Source organism: Delphinus delphis, chromosome 7 (genome assembly GCF_949987515.2).
Source record: "Delphinus delphis chromosome 7, mDelDel1.2, whole genome shotgun sequence".
In the NCBI taxonomy this organism is placed as follows: domain Eukaryota; kingdom Metazoa; phylum Chordata; class Mammalia; order Artiodactyla; family Delphinidae; genus Delphinus; species Delphinus delphis.
Window position 1 is genome coordinate 34,471,565 of NC_082689.1, and position 14,589 is coordinate 34,486,153.

Here is a 14,589-nt window from a genome sequence, read left to right on the forward strand (position 1 = left end):
CAGGCTCAGTGGCCATGGCTCACAGGCCCAGCCGCTCCGCGGCATGTGGGATCTTCCCGGACCAGGGCACAAACCCGTGTCCCCTGCATCGGCAGGCGGACTCTCAACCACTGCACCACCAGAGAAGCCCTTATTTATTTATTTGCATGGGTTTTCTCTAGTTGTGGCAAGTGGGGGCTACTCTTCATTGCGGTGCGCAGGCTTCTCATTGCAGTGGCTTCTCGTTGTGGAGCACGGGCTCTAGGCGCACCGGCTTCAGTAGTTGTGGCACACAGGCTCAGTAGTTGTGGCTCGTGGGCTCAGTACTTGTGGCTTGCAGGCTCTAGAGTGCAGGCTCAGTAGTTGTGGTGCACGGGCTTAGTTGCTCCGTGGCATGTGGGGTCTTCCTGGACCAGGGCTTGAACCCGTGTCTCCTTCATTGGCAGGCAGATTCTTAATCACAGTGCCACCCGTGATGTCCCTATCCCTTGACTCTTGATATTGCTTGCTTCTTATTTAGCTACTAAGATTTGTCAGTTTACCTCCTTGAATTCCTTTCCCCATGTATTTTTTTGAAAAATGGGTGGAGGGAGTTGGATGCTGAGCGGGGAGTGAAACTTATGCTTTTTACATATTCTTTTATACTGAGGCTTAATTGTTTTTGTTTGTTTGTTTACTGGACGTTTTAGAGCGGTTTTAGGTTCACAGCAAAATTGAGTAGAAAGGACAGAGATTTCCCATAAACCCTCTCACATATGCATAGACCCCCCCATTATTAATATCTCCCACAGAATAGTACATTTGTCACAATTGAATAGCCTACGTTGACACATTATCACCCAAAGTTCATAGTCTGCATTAGGGTTCAGTGTTGGTGTTGTACATTGTATGGGTTTGGACAAACGTATAATGACATATAATCACTATAGTATCATACGGAGTAGTATTAAGGCTTTTTAATCAGCAGGTATTCCTTTTGTAGTTCTTTCTTTTTAAATGAAAAAGGGAGTGGGGAGGGGAGCATATATTACTCCCTTTATACTTTATACTATGATTGTAAAACTCATATGGTAGACATGATGTGCTATAATATCTAAAGTTAATATGAATTTGCAGTCTGTCACAGTACCTGCTGTTTTATTGTTTGTGGTAAAAAACTAGAGGAAATGAATGTTTCTGTTCTTCACGGTTCTGTTGTCAAATCTCTTTGTCGTTCTGTACGCTGTCCGTCTGATGTTATTTACTCAAATCAATCTCTAATCCAGAGCTTTTTCTTAATCTCTGGTTCCTATTCTATAAATCTAATTGCCTGCTAGTTGAGGATGACCTACAGATACCTCAAATACAGTATATATAAAAGTGAATTCGTATTTTGTCATCTGTCTAATGTGCTGAAGCTGGAACCTGGTGTTATCTTTGACACTTTATTCATATACCCCTCATCTGAGCGATGCTGTATTCTGTTGACTCTACCTTTGTATTTACTTCTCTCAATTTCTACAACCACTGGAAATTGTGTGAAGAGTTAGGACCTAGAGGCAGATATCTAGATTAGAATCCCAGCTCCGCCATTTATAGCTTCAGTTTCTTTAAAAACAGAGTTGTACAGTCCAGCAGTTGCACTATTGAGCATTTATTCCAGAGAAATTGAAACTTACATTCACACAAAAACCTGTACCTGAATGTTCATAGCAGTTTCATTCCTAATAGTCAAAAACTGGAAACAACCCAAATGTTCTTCAACAGGTGAATGGTTAAACAAACTGGCACGTTTATACTATGCAGCAATAAAAAGAATGAGCTGTTGATACATGTAACAACTAAGATGGATCTGAAGTGAAAAAAGCCACTCTCAAAAGGTTACATACTGTATGATTTCCTCTATATAGCGCTCTTGAAATATCAAAATTACAGAGATGAAGAGCAGAGTAGTGTTTGCCAGGAGTTAAGGATCAGGGAGAAGGGAGTGGGTGGCTACAAGGGAGCCTCTCGGTGATAGAACAGTTCTATATCTTAATTGTGATGGTAGTTACACATTATCTACATCTGTTATAAAATTGTATAAAACTACACACACATGCATAGACAAATGAGTGCTTGTAAAACTGGTGATATCTGAGTAACCCTTTGTGGACTATACCAATGTCAGTTTCCTGATATTTTACTGTATTTATGCAAGATGTTAACGATTGGGGGAAACTGGGCAAAGGATACATGGGACCTCCTGGCATGTAGTCTGGGAACTTCTTATGAGTCTGTAATTATTTTGAAATAAAAAGTTTTTAAAAAGGGTTGTATTAAGGATTAAATGAGCAAATACATATGAGGTTCTAGTTATAGTACTTGCTTGGTTCATCATAAATACATAATACCTCTACTATATATAAAATAGATAACCAACAAGAACCTACTGTATAGCATGGGGAACTATACTCAATATCTTGTAATAACATATAATGGAAAAAATCTGAAAAAGAATATATATATATGTATATATACACACACACATATAAACTGAATAACTTTGCTGTATACCTGAAACTAACACAACTTTGTAAATCAATTATACTTCAATAAAAATAAAAAATTTTTAAAAAGTCACCAAGGTGACATTCTATTAAAACAAATAAAATAAATATATAATGCAAATAATAGTAGCAGCAGCAGCAGTAGTAATGATAGTCTAGCCTTCTAACCTCTTACTAAGCCTCTCCCTAGGACTATTCCAGCAGTATTCATATTGGTCACTCTGCCCTCACAGGTCTTTCCTCCCTGTGGTCCACTCTACAGTGTAACCAGAGTTCTCTTTCTAAAGTGCCTATTACATATTACTTCATACAAAATTTTTTAATGGCTCCCCATTGTATTTTCATACATTAATTTCTTTTTTTTCAATCATAGTGGAAAGCAGCATTGGAGTCGGCATAGCTTCCAGGGTGCTATAACATATGAATTAAAGATAAAAACAGAAAAATCTAAAGCGATTGTTCTCACCTTCAAGAAGCTGTTATTTTAAGTGTTATCTTAAAGTTTATTTGATATTGCTGCCTGAAACACTACTGCAAAATTAAATGACTCAGGGCAAAAAGATTTATTGTTATTTTTCATGATTCTGTAGGTTGGCTAAGTTGTTCCTTTATTGGTTTCACTTGGCTGTCTCATGTAGCTGAATCCACCTGGAGGGTTGACTGAGTTAGAAGGTCCAAGATGTCTCCACCCACATGTTTGCACATGGTGCTGGCTGTCCATTAAGGTGCTTCAGTTCTTCTCAGTGTGACTTCTCATCTGGTGGGCTAGTCTGGCATCCTTACATGGCATTCTCAGGGTAGCATTCTATAAAGGTGAAGGTGGAAGCTGTAAGGCTGCAAGGCCTCTTTGAGGATTAGGCTTTGAAATTGTATAACAGCCCTTCCACCATATTCTAATGATCAAAGCAACTCACCAAGCTAGCCCAAATTCAAGGGAGTGGAAAAATGGAAAAGGACCTTTGTCGCAGACAATTTAGGCTGCTATAATAAAGTACCATAGACTGGGTGGTTTAAACAACAAACTTCTATTTCTCACAGTTCTTGAACTTGGGAAGTCCAAGATCAAGGTGCCAGAAAATTTTGTGTCAACTAGGGACCCACTTCCTATTTCCTAGATGGCTACATTCTCATTGTGTTATAACATGTGAGAGAGCTCTCTGGGGATCTCTTTTATAAGGACACTAATCCCATTCATGAGAGCACTACCCTCATGACCTAATCACCTCCCAAAGGCCCCACCTCCTAATACCATCACACTGGGGGTTAGCATTTCAGTATATTTTGGGGAGACACAAAAATTCAGTCTATAACAATAATCCACAGCGAGATCAGATTATTTTCTGTTTTCTTAATGTAAGGATGAACAACAGTCCAAAAAGTGGCACAGTCACTATAAAAATTTGAAAATGTTTGCTGAGATCTAACAAAAGTAAAAACACAAGTACCAAAGACATTAGATAGCAAGCCAAGAAGGACAGGTTCAAAATCTTCATGAAGTAGAATAATGTGCATAATATGTGGGAGAATCAGCCTTATCTAACTGTTGTGCTACAGTAGTGTTTCCTGAAAACTTGAAGGAGGTTCATCTGTATAAAGTTCACTGGGTTTTTATTTAAACAGGTTTTAAACAGCTGATTTAACATCTTCCATTAAACTGTTTATTTTTCCTAACCTCTCATTTTCCTATAATTTGGTTTTGGCCAGTCACAGTAAGCCACATTACTTTTCTAGAACATAACTCCCAACTGTTGGCAAGAAATTATAGTACTGCATTATGAAATCTTGTCAGTGTACTGAACTATTATAAACACCCCGCTGTCTGAACTGTAATGGTGGTGCACCCTCACAGAGTAGATTCTTTGGTCAGTCTTGCTTCCTACACTCCCCACCACCCCAATTACAGTGGAATATCCTAAACACTTTATTCTTAGCATTAAATTGAAGCATAACTGAGATGGCTTGTTGGCATCTTAGACCATAAATTTGTTCCTGCAGTCTCTTTCTTACCTTATCAGGTGGGAATAGTGTTTGGCTGCTAGAAACAGAGATAAGAAATAACCGTTGCTTAAATAAGGTAATAGTTCATTTCTTTGTCTTGTAAAAACAAATTCAGAAATAGTCTAAGACTGGTACAGCAACTCCATAGACTTGTCAAGGACCCATTCTCTTTCTCTCTTTCCTTTGCCATCCTTAGCATGTGGTTTCTATTCTGAAGATCACAGAATGGTTGCTGGATATCCATCCATGATCTAGGCAGAAGGAAGGAGGAAGAAAGGCAGAGGACAAAAGGGGCATACCTTCCATCTTTTAAGAAAACTTTCTAGGGACTTCCCTGGAAGTCCAATGGTTAGGACTCCATGCTTTCACTGCCGTGAGCCCGAGTTCAATCCCTGGTTGGGGAATTAAGATCCTGCAAGCCACATGTGAATGACAAAAAAAAAAAGAAGGAAAGAAGCCTTTCTAGAATTCCCTACACGGTATTTCCTCAGATCTCATTGACCAGAACTTAGTCATTTGGCCATACTTAGCTATAAGTGAGGGTCAGAAATGGCTTTAGCTGATTGTATAGACTAGATCATTGCGAGTGGAGGTGTGAATCTCTATCGGATGGGAACTAGTAGTCTTTACCATACTTGCTGCCTGTCTCCTCAGCTGAGTCTGCCGCTGACTGACTGCTTGTTGCTGTTAGGCCCTTCACTCAATAGTCATGAACTAAGTGCTAACTGTGCTAAGCCCTGTCCCAGGAACTGGGAATACAGATACATCTGAGACGTCCTCCCTGTCCTGGAGAAGTTATGGATTTTACAGTTTTCCTGCCCTACCCTCCCACCAAGCAGTCACATCTCTCTCTAGGTATCGGGCGTAGGTATTGTTGATTTCTTCTGGTCTTTGGCTTGCCTTTTCACTCTCAGTTTCTTTTGATGACAGGTTTGATACAGTCCAATTTATTGTTGTTGTTGTTATGGTTATGGTTAGTGCTTTTTGTGTTTGCTTAAAAAATATTTGCCTGCTTCAAGGACATAAAGATGTTTTGCTATGGTTTTTTGTTTGTTTACTTTCACATTTAGACCTGCATTCTATTTGGAATTTACTTTTGTTGAGTTGTGTAAAGTTAGAGATTGTGATACACTCATTATTTTCTATAGGGATATCCAGTTGACCCAGCGTCTTTTGTTTAAAAGAATGTCTTTTCCCAACTGCACTGCAATTTGCCTTTGTCATAAATAAAGTAGTCTTATTTGTGTGTGACTTTCTAGGCTCTATTTTTTTCATTGATAAGTTTTAGTTACTATACTTGTACAGCTAATTACTATGGCTTTATAACAGATCTTAATATTTTACAGTATAGTCCTCCAATTTTTTTTGTTTTTCAAGGTTGCTTTGACTATTCTTGGCTCCTTGTAGTTCCCTAGGGATTTCAGAATCAGCTTGTCAATTTCTCTTTAAAAGGAGAAGAGTGGAATTTTGATTATGGTAGCTTTGAAACTAGAAATCAATTGGGGGAGAATTGACATTTTTACTATGAGTCTTCAACCTGTGAACATGGTATGTCCTTCAATTTATTTAGACCCTTAAATTCTCTCAAAAATGTTTTCTTGTTTTCAGTGTAGTGGTCTTGCACATCTTTTGTTAGATGTCTTTCTTTTTTAAAAAAAATGCTGTTGGAAGTTGTGTTTTTATTTTCTTTATTTATTTGATTATTTTATTTTATTTACTTATTGTTTTCGGCTGTGTTGGGTCTTCGCTGCTGTGCGTGGTCTTTTCTCTGGTTGCGGCGAGTGGCGGCCACTCTTCGTTGTGGTGCGTGGGCTTCTCATTGTGGTGGCTTCTCTTGTTGCAGAGTACGGGCTCTAGGCACGTGGGCTTCAGTAGTTGCGGCACGTGGGCTCTAGAGCACAGTCAGTAGTTGTGGTGCATGGGCTCAGTTGCACCACGGCGTATGGGATCTTCCCAGACCAGGGCTGGAACCCGTGTCCCCTGCATTGGCAGGCAAATTGTTAACCACTGCACCAGGGAAGCCTGAAGTTGTGTTTTTAAAAAACACTAGTTTACAGAAATATAATTGATTTTTATATATTAGCCTTTTATCCAGAAACCTAGATAAATTCACTTATTAATTCTAATAATTATTCTGTAGAATCTTCTGAATTTTCTTGGTACATATTTATATTGTCTATTAATAATATCATCTCTAAATAATGACCTTTTTTCTTTTCTGGTTATTATTCTTATATCTTTTTCTTGACTTGCTATAGTAGCTAGGCCCTCCAGCACAGTGTTGAATAGAAGTGGTGATAATGGTTATCTCTTTCTTCTTTTTTTTTTTTTTTTTTGGCGTCACTCTGCGACATGCGGGATATTAGTTCCCTGACCAGGGATCAAACCAGCGCCCCCTGCAGTGGAAGCGTGGAGTCTTAACCACTGGACCTCTAGTGAAGTCCCTCTTTCTTGTTTTCAACCTCAGAAAGTAAGTTTTCAATATTTTATCATTGACTGTGACACTTGTACAACCTTGGTGTTGTTTCCTCCTTAACTGTTTGGAAAAATCCACTGGTGAAACCATCTGCACTTGAGATTTTCTTTATGGAAAGATTTTTAATGATAGATTACATTTCTTTAATATCCATGATGCTGTATGGATATTCTGTATCTTTCGGTGTTGGTTATTTGTGTTTTTCAAGAAATGTGTTCATTTCATGCCAAGTGTCACATTTATTGGCATAAAGTTTATCATAACTTCTTGTCTTTTTGATGTCTAAAAAATTTCATAGTAATTTGTGTTTTCTCTAATAAGTATTGCTAGGGGTTTGTCAATTTTATTAATCTTTTCAAAGAACCAACTTTTTAAAAAATATTTTATAATTTATTTGGCTGCGTCAGGTCTTAGTTGCGGCATGCGGGGTCTTTGTTGCGGCATGCAGGATCTTCTGTTGCGGTGCGCACAGGCTTCTCTCTGGTTGTGGCGCTCAGGCTCTAGAGCGCACAGGCTTAGTTGCCCTGTGGCCTGTGGGATCTTAGTTCCTTGACCAGGGATCGAACCCACATCTACTGCATTGGAAGGCGGATTCTTAACCATTGGACCACCAGGGAAGTTCCAAAGAACCAACTTTTTTTTTTTTTTTCAAAAAACCAACTTTTGACTTTGTTGATTTTTTTCCCTCTATTGTGTGCTTGTTTTCTGTTTCACTCATTTGCTATCCTCTCTGACCTCCAGAGATAGATATCTGTCAATAGATAAAACCACTGATTTTTTTTTTCAGCCTCTCTGCTAATATAGGCAATCTTAGCTTTGCAAGGTACCAGGTTAACTGAAACTCCTAAATGCATATAGGAACTATGTCTTTGCTTAATACATGCAAAGTAAGAACTCTCTACATATGAAATAAGGCTACAGCTACATCCCACAAGCTTTAACATATCTTTCTTAGCACTGAGTTCGGCATTTTTACTAATTTTGGTTGTTTTTTTGGTTTTTTTGGCTGTGCTGTGCAGCATGTGGGATCTTAGTTTTCCAACCAGGGATCAAATCTGTGCCCCCTGCATTGGGAGTGTGGAGTCTTAACCACTGGGCTGCCAGGGAAGTCCCTAATTTTGGTTTTAATATCTTCTTTGACCCATAGATTATTTAGAAGTATAATTTAAAATTTCCAGGTAGTTGGGGGTTTTTTAGGTTTTTATTTATTAATTGTTGTTAACGATCTCTAGGTTACTTTGGTTGTGGTTAAAGAACATACTCTGAATGGCTCAGTTTTCCTGTTATTTGCCCTGTTGGGTTTCCTTGTTTTGTTTTGGCTTTTTCCTCAATTGAGAGCCTAGTATCTGTATCCTTAGCCTTGAAAGACTGTCAGAGACAGTCTTCCCAGCATAGCTCTCAAGTCTGCCTGCTTCAAAATCTGGTGATTGTCTTGGTGGTTCCGAATTCCCAAGGTACAAAAAGACAGTCTCCTTGGCACCAGCTGCCCCTTCCCAGAGTGTTACCAATTTCTTGTGTATCTTTCCAGAGACTAACAGAGAAAACTTGCTAGTCCTTTTCAAGTTTTTTCCCCACTGCAGAACTTCTCATGAAATAAAAATCCCATGCGATAGCCCAGTATATACGAGATGGTTGGAGTAGGAGGTCCTGACACATCTTCAGTTTGGAAAACATTGGAGACTTTACAATGATAATGTTGTTTAACTCCAAGAGAATATTATTGCAGTATTCTTTGTATTAAAAAATGTTTTGTGGGCTTCCCTGGTGGCACAGTGGTTGAGAGTCCGCCTGCCGATGCAGGGGACACGGGTTCGTGCCCCGGTCCGGGAAGATCCCACATGCCGCGGAGCGGCTGGGCCCGTGAGCTGTGGACGCTGAGCCTGTGCGTCCGGAGCCTGTTGCTCCGCAACGGGAGAGGCCACAACAGTGAGAGGCCCACGTACCGCAAAAAAAAAAAAAAAGTTTTGTTAATGGACATATTTTAAAATGCTAATTTTCTTTTGGTGTTTTAGCTTTTAAAGTTGTGATAAGTTTTGAATCAAAGAAGTAGAGTATAATGTGGTCAACAAGAACATGATAATAGTTATTACTTTATGAGAAAAGTATACTTTTATCAATTTGAAAATGATTTTTAATATTTTTTGTGCCAAAAGTTCAAGTAACAGCATTTTCTATGTTCTTTCTCAAAATGATAAAATTTTCAGTCTGTGAAACTTATCCAAAATTATAATGTAGCCATTGATACTTATTTAAGCTTGATTTTATAGTGCATATTAAAATTTTAATGATCGTTGCGTGTGTGTGTGTATGTGTGTGTGTGATCACTGTAATATGTTTCAAAAGTTGGACTCAGAATTTTTGGCTGGGAAGTACTTATTTTTGTAGATTTTTCAGGTGAGGCTCCAGAAAATTTAACTTACTCGAAGTCTTTACAGATATTTAATGGTAAATTTGAAACTAAAACTCAGACTTCTTTTTTCCAAATCTAATGTCTTCTAAAATAGGTTTGATAATGGTACATAAGTATAGCCTAGTTATTATAGAAAATTTTAAAATAATCCCAATTATTTTTAAAATTAGATAAACTATATTATAAATGCCTTTTCAAAATTGTTCTTTCTCCTTTATATTACATTCTTGAGGATATTCTCTCTCACTGTTTCACAGTTTTTTGTTTTCATTTTTTATAGAGTTGGAAAACATTTAAGTCTCAACAAATGAATTCCACACTTGAACTCTGCCGCATTCCTGTGCCACCTCCTCCATTGGAACACTGATCTTAGAACGGAGGTAAAATTATAGAATTTAACTTTGTAAAGGGTAAAGAATGAAGTTCCCATAGTCAGACATGTTAGAATTTTTGGTAATTTTTTGTGGGTAGCTTCTATATATTAAGCAGTTTTACCTAGGAGAATAGTCACATCTTAATTATTGCCTTTGAATTTTACTTTTGAAAGTGTTTCCTTTTTAATCGTTGTGTCTTTTAACTTTTTTGTTACCTAAATATTACAGCTCTTGAATTACTGAGTTTATTCAGCATAATTGTATTATCTAGCTACATCTAGATCAGTGCTGATCATAGAATTTCTTTGATAATGTCTGTGTTCTACATCTGTGCTGTCCAATATGGGAGACACTAGCCACACGTAGCTACTAAGTGCTTGAAATGTGGCTAGTGCAACTAAGGAATTGATTTTTTTTTTTAATACAATGTTAGTTTTTTTTTTTTCAGTTTTTTGGCTGTGCCACGCGGCTTATGGGATCTTAGTTCCCCAACCAGGGATTGAACCCAGGCCTCCTGCAGTGGAAACGCAGTCTTAACCACTGGCCCACCAGGGAATTCCCAGGAATTGATTTTTAAATTTTATTTTTTTTTAATTAATTAAAACTAACTGGACAGTGCAGCTCTAGTTTTTTCCTTAGGGAATTTGGTATTTACAGTACAGTAATAGCACATGTTAAGTGCTTTGTTTTTTATTTATACCTTGAAATATCTAGATAGTTTTTGGTCTAGTTTGAAAATTTTCAGTAGCATAGCCATTTTTTTACTGTCATATGTTGCTTGATCATTGTATAGGTTTGTTTATACAATAATTTTGGTCCATTAGAAACCCTTGAGAGCAGTTATAATTTTGCTCACTGATGTGTTAATTTATTTAATCTTTAAAAAAAAAAAAAAACTTTGACATAGGTACTTATATTATCCCCATTTTATAAATGAGGGATTTGAGGCCACAGGTTAGGTAAGTAACTTTCCCTAGGAAACACAACTTGTAGGTCAAGGAGGTAGAATTCAAACTCAGGCAGTCTAGAGCAAGAGCCTGTCTTCTTTAACCATTAGGCTGTACTGCCTGTTATATCCTTTTTCTCTCTAAATTGACAATTCCTAAAAAAGAATATATATGCTGACTATCAGCTAAGACACAATTTCTACCAGTGTTGTTAATGGAGAACTTACTGTACTTGTGCAAGTACTGTGAGTTTGCTTCCTGGCAAGTAGTTATTGACCTCTTTCAGATCATGTTCCAGCAATTTATTATTTTTTTCATTATGTTTTATTCAGGGCTTGCTAATAAAGGTTGCCATTACCATGGTCACCAAAAAGATAATCATTTTCTGTGATATCCTCTTTATTTTGCTTCATACTCTGGAAGTGAGGCAATATGGGCCCGAATTGATCTGCATGCTAGAATATCAGTTTGACTTTTGCTTTTAAATATAGGTTTTAAACTAAAAATAGAACTACCATATGACCCAGCAATCCCACTACTGGGCATATACCCTGAGAAAACTGTAATTCAAAAAGAGTCATGTACCACAATGTTCATTGCAGCTCTATTTACAATAGCCAGGACATGGAAGCAACCTAAGTGTCCATCAACAGATGAATGGATAAAGAAGATGTGGCACATATATACAATGGAATATTACTTAGCCATAAAAAGAAACGAAATTGAGTTATTTGTAGTGAGGTGGATGGACCTAGAGACTGTCATACAGAGTGAAGTAAGTCAGAAAGAGAAACAAATACTGTATGCTAACACATATAAATGGAATCTAAAAAAAAAAAATGGTTCTGAAGAACCTAGGGGTAGGGCAGGAATAAAGACGCAGACATAGAGAATGGACTTGAGGACATAGAGACAGGGAAGGGTAAGCTGGGGCGAAGTGAGAGAGTGGCATGGACTTATATATACTAACAAATGTAAAATAGATAGCTAGTGGGAAGCAGCTGCATAGCACAGGGAGATCAGCTCAGTGCTTATGACCACCTAGAGGGATGGGATAGGGAGGGTGGGAGGGAGACGCAAGCGGGAGGAGATATGGGGATATATGTATATGTATAGCTGATTCACTTTGTTTTAAAGCAGAAACTAACACACCATTGTAAAACAATTATACTCCAATAAAGATGTTAAAATAAATAAACAAATAAAATAAATAAATATAGCTTTTATACATCAGATGATGGGATGGGTGTAACAGTAGAAGAAATGATTTTCAGAATTCCATATTGTCTGTTTAAATAAAAAGAGGGCTTGCAGTATGTTTATAACTGTGTTTGTAGCTACCTCTAAATACTAAAAGATGCTGATTCTAGTTAGAAAACATATTTAAAAAATTTCTCTGTAACTAGTACTGTTCTGTTTTCCAAATGAAGGTACTAAAATATATTTATAGGATTTTAGATTTAGAAAGTAATTTATCATTGTAGTGACCTGAAGCCCAAAGGGTTTAAGCGATTTGTCCAAGGTCATATAAGCTATGTGGTTCATTGATTCAACGAATATACATTAAGTATCTGTCATATGTCTAGATACCATAATATACTTGTTAGCATTGAGTCCATAGTGAGCCCTCAAATGCTAGCAGAACAGAAAAGGACCCTGTTCTCATGGAATTTGTGACCTGATGGGAAAGATAGACAATAAGGTTTAATATACAAGGTATAAAATCCAAAGCCCTAGGAAGGAAATGAACCATATATGTTGGAATGGAAAATACTGGAGAAGGGAGAAAGGGCTCCTATTTAGATAAAGTGGTCAAGAAAGGCCTGCTGAGATTAACAGGATTGGAAGGAGCCAGTTATTTAAATAGCGATTGTAGGACAGCATTCCAGGCTGGAACAGTCCACACAGAATCCCTAGGGTGAAGGTGTGCATGAAGCTCTAGAGGAACTGAAATGAGAATATGGCCAGAACATAGGAAGCTGTGGTGGGGGAGAAGTATGAGCTGTAAGAAAGGGACCACGTTACGTTTTTCAACCATAGATTTTATTTTATTTATTTTTTTAAAGTAAGCGTTTTTGGTCTTGTTTAGTTTTTTTATTTACTTATGGCTGCCTTGGGTCTTTGTTGCTGCACACGGGCTTTCTCTAGTTACGGGGAGCGGGGACTACTCTCCGTTGCCATGCTCAGACTTCTCATTGCACTGGCTTCTCGTTGCGGAGCACGGGCTCTAGACACACAGGCTACAGTAGTTGTGGCATGTGGGCTCAGTAGTTGTGGCATGCAGGCTCAGTAGTTGTGGTGCATGGGCTTAGTTGCTCTGTAGCATGTGGGATCTTCCTGGACCAGGGATAGAACCCGTGTCCCCAGCATTGGCAGGCGGACTCTTAACCACTGTGCCACCAGGGAAGCCCAAGGATAATTTTTAAAAGTCTTATGTGATTATATGGATATGCTTATGCTCTTATCCTTTAAACATTTTGTTTCATTTTAATAAAGGATTGTGTCTTACTTCCTACTTAAATTTGTTAATAAATTACTGTCTTAAAATTAGTATCATTAAAATTGGGGAAATACGTTAGTGTTTTGGTTATAATTATTATTAACACCACTATGTTCTTCTATCTAAAGTTAATTAACTTGCAGTCATTTAAAAAATGGTATTGGTAGAAACTAAAGTGATTTGGTGTGCCAAATTTGTGGTTATAGGAGAGATCATACAGGAATTTAAAATAAGAAATTTAACCTGGATGTGATACTTTTTTTTTTTAACTGAAGGGTGGTCATCAGGATTACTTGGAAAACTTTTTCAAAATATATATTCCGGGCCCTATATCAGATAAGGATTCTGATGCAGTATATATTACATTTAAAAATTTTGTGTTTCTTTCAAAAAATAATGTTTGGTTTTCTTTTTTATTTTAAGAGCTGTGCTGATGTTTTTTGTAAAGAGTTTGAAAAACATTTTTGATTAATTGTACTTGCTTTTTCTTATCCCTTTCTATAACGTAGTCAACATTTTAAAAAACCTTCTAATTCATTGTAGTTAGTAAAAAGATAACTTATTAGTTTATAAATTTTTCCTAAAACATAGAAGTCTTAATTTAAGCGATTTTCAGTATTTTAAATATTTATCTAAAAACTTGTTCGTTTTGATTTTTTTTTTTTTTTTTTTTTTGTGGTACGTGGGCCTCTCACTGTTGTGACCTCTCCCGTTGCGGAGCCAGACTCCAGACGCGCAGGCTCAGCGGCCATGACTCACGGGCCTAGCCGCTCTGTGGCATGTGGGATCTTCCCGGACCGGGGCACGAACCCATGTCCCCTGCATCGGCAGGCGGACTCTCAACCACTGCGCCACCAGGGAAGCCCTCGTTTTGATTTTTTAAGAAAGTGTTTATTTTTATGTGTGTAACAACAGCTAATTTGAAATAATGAAAAAGAATCACAGTCGCAGCAGGAAAATATAAACTTTTAACCCTTGAACAACACTGGTTTGAACTGTGCAGATACATTTATACTCAGATTTCTTTTCAATAAATATCAATCATGCAGTGCTACACAATGCATGGTTGGTTGAATCTGCTGATAGGGAGGGCCAGCTCTGGGACTTGAGTATTGTTGGATTTTGGTATCTGCAATGGGTCTGGAACCAGTTGTCCACAGAAGATTATACTTAGGAATCAATTTAATTTGAATGTGTTGATCTATATGAAGAAAACACAAAATTTATACAGACATATAGAAGATTTTTATTAAAAAAATATTTATTTATTTGGCTATGCCGGGTCTTCATTGCAACACGCAGGATCTTTTAGTTGCGGCATGTGGGATCTAGTTCTCTGACCAGGAATCAAACCCGGGCCCCCTGCATTGGGAGCAT

General features: G+C 37.6%; 1 protein-coding gene across 6 annotated transcripts in view; it reads left to right on the plus strand.

Annotated features, from left to right (window-relative positions):
- The window catches only part of HYCC2 (hyccin PI4KA lipid kinase complex subunit 2), a 73,383-nt gene that overhangs the window by 4,102 nt on the left and 54,692 nt on the right, over positions 1-14,589 (plus strand). For 5 of the 6 annotated variants that reach the window (XM_060016324.1, XM_060016325.1, XM_069540842.1 and 2 more), the window contains exons 3-4: positions 6,872-6,975; positions 9,672-9,771. The gene's annotated coding sequence lies outside the window, so the exon portion shown is untranslated. The remainder of the gene's footprint in view (positions 1-6,871; positions 6,976-9,671; positions 9,772-14,589) is intronic. The other variant, XM_060016326.1, reaches the window with a different exon arrangement.